The 9633-nt window shown below is 34.0% G+C and overlaps 1 long non-coding RNA gene across 2 annotated transcripts; it reads left to right on the top strand.

The window, feature by feature from the left end:
* The first annotated feature begins 3371 nt into the window (after positions 1 to 3371).
* LOC127837112 (uncharacterized) lies at positions 3372 to 5410 on the top strand. 2 transcript variants are annotated; one of them, XR_008029108.1, is made up of 3 exons: positions 3372 to 3551; positions 3978 to 4115; positions 4841 to 5410. It is a non-coding gene; the product is annotated as an uncharacterized LOC127837112 (long non-coding RNA). The 2 variants fall into 2 exon arrangements; XR_008029107.1 differs by having other exon boundaries at positions 3372 to 3639.
* The last annotated feature ends 4223 nt before the right edge of the window (positions 5411 to 9633 follow it).

The raw sequence follows: 9633 nt of genomic DNA, 5'->3' as shown, positions 1-9633 counted from the left end.
TTGGCAATAACTCTTATTTAAGAAAGTGTAGGGTTATAGATTTTGTGCATGACACCTCTCCTCATTGATATCTTAACATCCATTAAATTTCATCTTTAAATCGTGTATAGTATCTGTGATATAGTCCTGTAAAGTAACATCAGACATGTACATATGTACTAGGGTTATGTTTTTTGTGCATGGCACTTATTCTCATTGACAATTATACACCCATGAAATTTCATGTTGAAATCTTGTATTTATAGTTTCTGAGATAAAGCCCTGAAAAGTTTCATCATATAAAAACAACAAAGGGCAATAACTCTTATATAAGAAAGTGAAGGGTTGTAGTTCTTATGCATGGTTCTATAAATGAGATATAGCCCTAAAAAGTTACATCATAAAATAACAATAACAAGAAAGGGCAATAACAGTTACGTAAGAAAGTATACGGTTATGGTTCTTGTGCATTGATAATTATACACCCATGAAGTTTCATGTTAAAATCTTGTATAGTATCTGAGATATAGCCCTAGTTACATCATACAAAAACAACAAAGCGAAATAACTCTTATTTCAGAAAGCGACGGGTTATGGTTCTTGTGCATGGCACCTCTCCTCAGCTATATTTATACACCCATAAAGTTTCATGTTGAAAACTTATATTGAATTTCTGAGATAAAGCACTGAAAAGTTTGTGAGTGACTGCACTGACAGACAGACCAACGGTACGTTTAAGAATATTTAGCGTACCCGGGGTACATTAAAGTATACTTAAGAGTACACGGGGTACTTTAAAGCATTGCCCAAGCCGAACCGACAATTACCAATCGAGCTTATTGACATGTTAAATAAATGATGATAGTGGTAAATATGATTGTGTGAAATATAATACAATAGTTTTCCTGAATTGAGTGTACATGTGAATTAGCTAAAATAATGATAAAAACACCGATTGGGATTAAACATTTGTGGAACTGAATTTGGTTCATAATCAGTTTTTAACTTTTTTAAGGTGAAATAATATATATATATATATATATATATATATATATATATATATATATATATATATATATATATATATATATATATATATATAATCTGAAAGTATTTTCTTAAATCAATGCTATATCTTTGTATTAAAAAACTGCAACACTCATGACTGTAAATTAAGCATTACCATATTTCTTTACAACGTAATGCATGTACATCATCGATATATATAGCATTTAAAACGAAAATCGTTTTAAAATTCAAATGTTTGCATGGTGTTAGAACTACTGTTTTGATATCTTTGTTGTGAACAATGTGTTTAGGTTCAACGTCCGAAAAAAAAGATGTCCGAAAATAACTGCGAGCTGTTAAAACGCGAAATTAAGTTGAATTGAAACAACAATGCGTTAAATATTATTTTTCATCAATCTGACATTTTTCACGGCAACTGATCGGAGCAATATCACGAGGGTACTGTGAAAATCGTCAAATCTCACGATCTGACAATATTGACTGTTATTGACGCTTCACCGGTCTATTTCGTTTCCGTAGAGATAGCTAATGTCGTCCGTTTGTAAGCTCAAATTTGATTGGCTGACGGGCTCAATGGCTTATTCTAAAAATAAATGCTGCTCGAGCAGCATATTGCTGCTCGAGCAGGAATTTTGCTGCTCAAGCAGCATTGAAATGCTGCTCGACCAGTAAATTGCTGCTCGAGCAGCAATATCCTGCTCGAGCAGCATTTTAATGCTGCTCGAGCAGCATTTTTTTCTGCTCGAGCAGAAGTTAAAGTTTCGACCCCTTTGGTGCGCCATACGCTTAAACAAACGGTCAGGAATACCCATGTTAGCTGCCGCTGTGGCTCCACCCGATCTCAATGAATGTAAACCATAACAGTTTATATCACTTACAAAAGGTTTGATAGCATCAATTAAGTTTTCTTAAATGACTGTATGATAAATGTTTATCACATTGCCTTAGTTTAAAACCTTCTTTTGTTTTTGACAGTTGAGAGAAGACAAAACATTCTGAATCACTTGGTATCTTAGCCCACACAAAATATCTTTCAAGATTAACTACTGGGCATAAAACAGTAGCAGTTCTAGCTAAAGGCACCCATGCTCCATCCCGATACTTGTCGGTCTTGGATGACTGAATAAAAATACTCATATACATTGGGTAAATAATAATATCACATCTCTTTAAATTCAATAACTCACTACTTCTTAAAAATGCAGCATAGGAAAGTAACAGTGCACAAATTGTCCTTTGATTAAACACATTATTTTCTTTATACAAACAGTGAAAAACTTGTTCAAGTACAGATACAGAAATTGGTTCTTTTCTATTCGAATGTTTGCTTATTCTCCTCTTAGCAGCCTCTAGCACATTTTTAACTAAATTAGAATCGGTTGGTGATTGTAAGTCCAACAAGTCATGATACCACTTTATACTATAAAAAGCATTAACAACTTGGTGACTGAGCAGTTTGAATTAAAGATGTCATATATAAAGCCACATGAAACGCCTTGGCGGGAAAAGTATCCTCACTGGTTAAGTTATTACTCAAAGCCCAATCACACCACCTTTTAATCCCCCTTCTGTATGCCTCTGATGTGTTCATAGCTCTTGACTCTTTGAGTAACTCCGGCAGCAAGGACACTCCCCCCACCAAGACGTCAGGCAGCGCGTTTATGTCATCTGCATGTCTCTGAAAAAACAGATGTTAACACACAAATGTATGTTTATAAAAAGTTCAAAACAAACTAATACATCCCAATGTATATTAATAACCCGACAGCCGATACCGGCTTAAACGCACATTCCCACACCTGGTGTGTAACAAGCCACTGTGGCTTCTATTAAGACAAGCGCCTTAACCGCTGAACCATCAGCGCATACTCATTCACGAGTAAAATTAACAACATATTTAAACACACAAATTCGTGTTTATAAAAACTTTAACATTAACACACTCATTAAACAACAACAACAGACAAATGCATTAATTTATAATACAACCACGACAACCGATACCGGCACGTCGCACCGTGCTTAAACGCACGTTCCCACACCTGGGGACCGTTTCAAAAAGCTCTCGTAAGTATGTTACGACTCGTAAACCAGTTGCGATAATCGCAACTTGCCATTTTGCGTTTCAATAAACTTTCGCAACTTACGATATCGTAGAATTCTCTCGTAAGTCTACGAGACGTAAGAAGCAGTCGTAGTTACGTCGAAAACAAAATGGACGCCGCGTATGTTGTGCATATAGTCGCCGAATAAGAAGCTTTTGGCTCCGTCTTTTTATCGACGACAATACAGAGGAAGTAAACATGTTGTTTTTTTTATCCCTTGATTACTTTCTGCAAAATATTTAACGTTCGAATCAATATGTCAGTTACTGCCCTTTGTTTATATTCGATAAGGATGAATAAATCAAAATAAATTGCAATTTATCATACGTGAAAACCCTATGTGTTTATTATGTGTGTGATTCAATTATATTGTTCAACAGCAGTTGAAGTATATGCGCTTCCCGCCGCTCAAATTATTGTGCAATTATTAATTTTGCTGTAAGCTTTTATCTCCATTGCAATTTGCATGTGATTTCGGAAGTTTTTTTGTTCGGATAAGTACTCAATGGAGCCTTGTTTTTTATCGGTAAATGTTTGTTATCAACGCTATACAACTCGTTACACTCTATTCCTTTTCTTTGTATTATGTTTATTTAATATTCTGTCAGAACGATACATACATTGCTAAATTATGTTGGATTGTAAAATGTGCCCAGTTAGGCAACTGTTAGCCTACATGTGTATCAAACCTTCAACCACAAAACACCAAAGTGATGATCATCATGAAATAACAAATCAATTACTGAGTTATCAAAATATCTTGTTGTTCTTGAACACACATACACAACAGTAACATATTATAGTATTTTCATTACATTAGAAGACTAGTATTATTCACTTTTTCATATTGTACTACACCAACAGGTACTCATCACTGACATCAGTTAAAGATTTTTGGCCGAAGGAAACATCTATTCCAAGCTGGCAGATCTTCATGGAATCAGCAGATCATCTTTCGTTAATTGAGATGCCTTCACGAGTTCAATCAGCAAACCTAGATCGGTAAATGTTTTATTTCTATAATCAATTACTCAATCATGATTTTAAACTGTTGTAGAAAAAATGTTATTTATTTAAATACATCATGTCTTACATATAGGATCTGGCACGAGTTGTCATATCATACCATATTTCATTAAACGAGTTAATGAATTTTGTATGTAAACGAGCCTTTGGCGAGCTTACTAATGAATTTCCTGGACGAGTTTAATAAAATATGGTACATGTATGATATGACAACGAGTGTGAGATCTTTTTTATCACATGCTTTTAAATGAGCAAATTAAATAAATATTAACGCAAACATAATGATAAATCCCAAATGATGTTTACATTTTGTGGCATCATTTGACGTTGCAACGTCATTTCGGTGAAATAACAATATGCGATTGGTCAATAAACGAAAACTAAGCCAATGAAAACGCTTATGTGTAACAGGGTATAGCATGTGATAAAATCTCATATAGATTTTGGGTCAAATAAGTAAAGTTAAAATTATTTTTCATTTTACAGGGATGGTACGATCATAATTTATTTACTTTTCATCTTTTTTTATTCCTCATTTGTTTTTTTTATTTGATACATAAACTATATGTGAATAAAAAATCAATAGATGATGAAAACTTGAGCACAGTAAATAAATGAAAATTTAAACACAGTTAATCAAATCATGTATATAAATGCTTTATCATGTTCTGTTAATTTTAAACACATGATACATTCCATAGGTTTCCAGTCCGTGTACAACAACAAACTTGCATGAAGGTTGGATTCTGCCACAAGGCCCGGGAGCAGTGGATGGGACTCTCATACCCATAATACTGAATACGTTATATTACACACATGCAGTTGAACACAGCAGGAACTCTTGAAAAAAAAAATGTGTATTTTTTTATTCGAACTTAAATGTAAAATTCATATTTAATTTTAGCTCGACTATACCTTGAATGATAAGCTGTGTATAAAATTATGGTAAACATGCAACATCCTTATATCACTGTTTCTATTACATATTTTCATTAAAAGCACTTACGTATTCAGGGTCATTATGTCATTGTGAGGTCACTGACCAAGTTGCTTATCTCTGACCTGCATTTAGCTTAATAATGCCCCTTTTGTACTTTAAATGTTCCATTTAAATTGTGTGTACAGCTACTCCATATCCCTATATTTTCCACAGATAATCCTTCACATATGTCGTCAGATTTTTTTAAAATCATATAAATAATATTTCTTTGGGTCATTGCTATAACCACTACAAATATTTACTGTTGTTGCGAATAAAGTTGTTAAAACTGTTTAAACTCAATGTTGTGTTAGTAAATCTTTAAGAGAAGAAGCTTCTTGAATAATGTCACTTAAGCTTCTTACTTCACAATCTTTTTGTTCAACATGTAATTAAATACACTTTAAATTATAAAGTGAATTGCAATACAGAGAACACAGAAGAAGCGCTTACATTTGTACTTAAAAAGAATGATGTTTGAAGTTGTCAGCATTTTCATGGTGAACATTTTGATTGTATGGCCCCAATGGAAAAAATACTTTGTTACTAATTTAAATTTTAGCAAACACCTAATAATGCTTTTAAGAATGTGTTATTTTGTTTCTAAAGTAAAAATATGTCCTAACCTAGAAAAGATACACTTTAAACATTTTATAAATTAAAAAGATGTACTTAAAACTTCACTGTCTAAGAAAAAGTGGATTATTTATAAAAAAAAAGAAAAACACACTTCCGAATTTAAAGAACATGAAAAAAGGCTTCATCTGTTTCTAATTAATTAATGCAATAAAGTGTACTCTTTCGAAAATGCAGACGATTCGCTTAAACAAGTGCAGATAAAATGCAATTTTTAAAGTGCATTTTGGTAAAAAGCACATTTCATTTTCAGAAGGGTTACTGCTGATGCAGATATTAGAAACAATGATATGACACAATTTGAGATTCCAGTATTTCTTCATTATTCTAGGAACACACTGTTATGTGAAGTTGGAATAAGACATCAATTTGGGAATAAACAGTGTTTTTTCAACACTGCAGTAAATGCAGTTTAACCTGTTATTAATTTGTACAAAATATAAGTAAAATAGACACTATTGCATATATAATTGTATCATTTTAATTGATTTCACTGGGTGTTTAATTTGATTTTTTCTTAAATCCTAAAAAAATGAAACCCTGTGGATGTGTTCCTGCACACAGTTTAAAAATACAATGAAAATAATTAAAATACCATCACTGTTAAACATTAGAAAAGTACAAATAATACAAAAGTATACACAGTATTTAACAAAAATACATTCAGAGCATGAAATGAATTTGTATATGCAAGTATCTATTTTACTTATAATTTTGTCAAATAAATAAACACAATAGGAAAAAAAGCACATTATAATTGTTGAAAATATGTTATATTCCAACTTCACATAGTGTCACTGTGTATGATTTAACATTACAGTTTTTTATTGAACTGGATGGGTAGCTATATTTTGAAATAATAGCAATACAAAATGCATTTTGTCAACCATAAGTGAACCATTTTAGGACTACTGCTAATAAATAGGCGTTGGTACATGTATGTATATGAAAATGTAATTCATGCAAATTTGATACACTTGTGTATACTTTTTCAGTTTTGTTTATTCCAAAAAGTTAATTAAATTATTTGAAAATATACTTAAAACACAATTAAAATGCACTTATGGTTACCTACTTATTTTCTGATGAAGTGCATTTTTCACAAGGAGAAATAATTTTTTTAATACACAAAAATGAATGTATGCAGGAAACCTGCAGGAAAAACAAGAAAAGTGTTTGTCGGAAACACTATGTCCCCTTCTGCGCCACTTTGATTTTGTATGCTCCCCCAAAAAATTTTGGGGGAGCATATAGTCGCCGCTTCGTCTGTCCGTCCGTCCGTGTACAATTTTTGTCCGGGCTATTTCTCAGCAACTAATGACCGGAATTCAATGAAACTTTATGGGAAGCTTCATTACCAAGAGGAGATGTGCATATTATCAGCGGGTTCTGATCGGATGATTTTTTACAGAGTTATGGCCCTTTGAAATTTTAAATTAACTGTACATATAGTGCAATTCTTGTCCGGGCTATTTCTCAGCAACTAAAGACCGGAATTCAATGAAACTTAATGTGAAGCTTCACTACCAAAAGATGTGCGTATTATCAGCGGGTTCTGGTCGGATGATTGTTCACAGAGTTATGGCCCTTTGAAATTTTATATATAAATATTCTTGTCCCCCAACTACTGTGCCCTCAAGACGTTTTCTTTTATCTGAATATATAGTGCAATATTGTGACCAAAAAACCTTTGGGGAGCATCACCCGTCTCCGACGGTTTCTTGTTTTTACCTTTGACCTTGAAGGATGACCTTGACCTTTCACCACTCAAAATGTGCAGCTCCATGAGATACACATGCATGCCGAATATGAAGTTGCTATCTTCAATATTGCAAAAGTTATGGCAAAATGTTAAAGTTGGAGCAAACTAACCAATAGATAGACAGGGCAAAAACAATATGCCCCCCACTATACTGGTGGGGGACATAAAAATTGTGTTAAAAGTATATTATTTTTCTGCATGTCAAGTTTATTTACATGATCATTAAACACAGACAAATGTGGTGCAAATACCCTACATTTCATTTGTCAAGACCTTTTTGTGTTGGAGTTTAAAAGGCAACATAGTGACTGTAATTTAGGAACAGTTACTGAGGCTTGATTGGTCATTTACGGCTCGGGTACTACTTACACGTACCGCTGGTATTCTTAAGTATACTTACATGTACCCCCGGTACGGTAAATATACTAAAACATACCCGGGATTTTATTTTATTTTAAGGTCACAGTGACCTTAGACCTTGTTACCCAAAAATGGGTGTCGCATGTAGAACTCATCAAGGTGCATCTACATATGAAGTTAAAAAGTTGCAGGTGGAAGCACTTTGATTTTAGAGCAAAATGTCAAAGTTTTAGCACGATGCGGAAGGCAAACGGCGGGCGACGAGCTGGCTATGACAATACCTCGGGTAAAAAGGTTTCCCTGGAATATTACATAATTATAGTGTCTGTCTAGCTACTTTTATCAGAAGGTCCCACTTTGATCCCCAATGGCAATGAGGGAATTAGGGAGGGTCCTCAAGATCATCTCTGATGACACAAAGTATTGGTTCTACTCGGGAAATAGACTCCAGTGTCTTGATAAGCATCTTACTTTTTCAGGAATCAAGCTTTAATACAAAGAGTAAAATAAATATTTATATGTGATAGTGAATGATATTAATGTGAAAATACTGAGCAAAAGCCGGGGATTGAACCCACGACTTCCAGAGTGGTAGTCGGACACTTTAACCGCGTGGCTAAAGAGCTAGCCCAACAGCCTTAGTGACCTTATTTCACTACACTCCTCCCCCTTTTAATGTTTCAAGGCCCAGACACGCTCGCTACAGAATGTCTTGCATCCACATGGCCCTCCCAGAAACCATTAAACAGCTCAGACCCATTCCCGCATTCACAGTTCGTTTTTTGCCTCGTCGTCATTAATGTGAAAATACTGAGCTCAAGCCGGGCATTGAACCCATGACCTCCAGAGTGGTAGTCAGACAGTTTAACCGCGTCCCTGAAGAGCTAGCCCAACAGCAAGGCTGTTGGAAGTGACCTTATTTCACTACAATATGTTAGTAAAATAAACACTGCACAATTATTTATTTTACCTGTATACAAGTACCATTCCAATCTCGGCAGATAGTGAACTATTTTAAAAGCACCATAACTATGAAACACTTATATAAGGCATATCGCAGTGTTCCACAGAAATGATGCTGTTGATAATTCAGCATGATGATTAGACATTTCTAAATTCCATTTCCACTAACGACGTTAGTAACAATTCCAGTGAGTTCATGGACTTTGCACACAGTGAAAAACAACACTATTCCACTGTAACACGGTACGAAAGATTGATTTATGCAATAAATCGTCTATTGATCCCGTGTGAGCCATCTCGCTCTCTGTTCAATGTTTGTTATATAACAGTATCCAGATTAAGTTTGCAAATCCAGATTAGTTGCAAACTTATTTTTTTTTATTTATTGAACAAGTGTTATGAAATTTTGCATATATGTAGGGGGCATTGAGTACATACATATAATTGAAAAAAAAGAGTTAAAATGTTTTTGGAAAGTAGAGTTATTTGATGATAAAGTTGCCATCCCCCGTTGGATCCCAACGGTGTTTTGGCTCCCCCGTTAAGAATTGCAATTCTCCAACGGGTGTTTTTTCCAGACGGGAGAATTTTACCTATATTTTACAAAAAATGTAATTTAAATATTATGCTTTGTTTTCTGTTTCAATGTTTACAAATACACATGTTTAAGTTATAATTGTAAGAAATATGTACTTTAATAAGAAAATAAAGTGTTTGTAGATTTTCTTCACCCGTGGGGTTTTGACGGGGGATCCCGTCAATCTCCCATATCCATTAAACTCCAACGGAGTTTT

This window comes from Dreissena polymorpha, chromosome 7, assembly GCF_020536995.1.
Source record: "Dreissena polymorpha isolate Duluth1 chromosome 7, UMN_Dpol_1.0, whole genome shotgun sequence".
Classification (NCBI taxonomy): domain Eukaryota; kingdom Metazoa; phylum Mollusca; class Bivalvia; order Myida; family Dreissenidae; genus Dreissena; species Dreissena polymorpha.
This window is presented reverse-complemented; position numbering and strand designations above follow the sequence as displayed.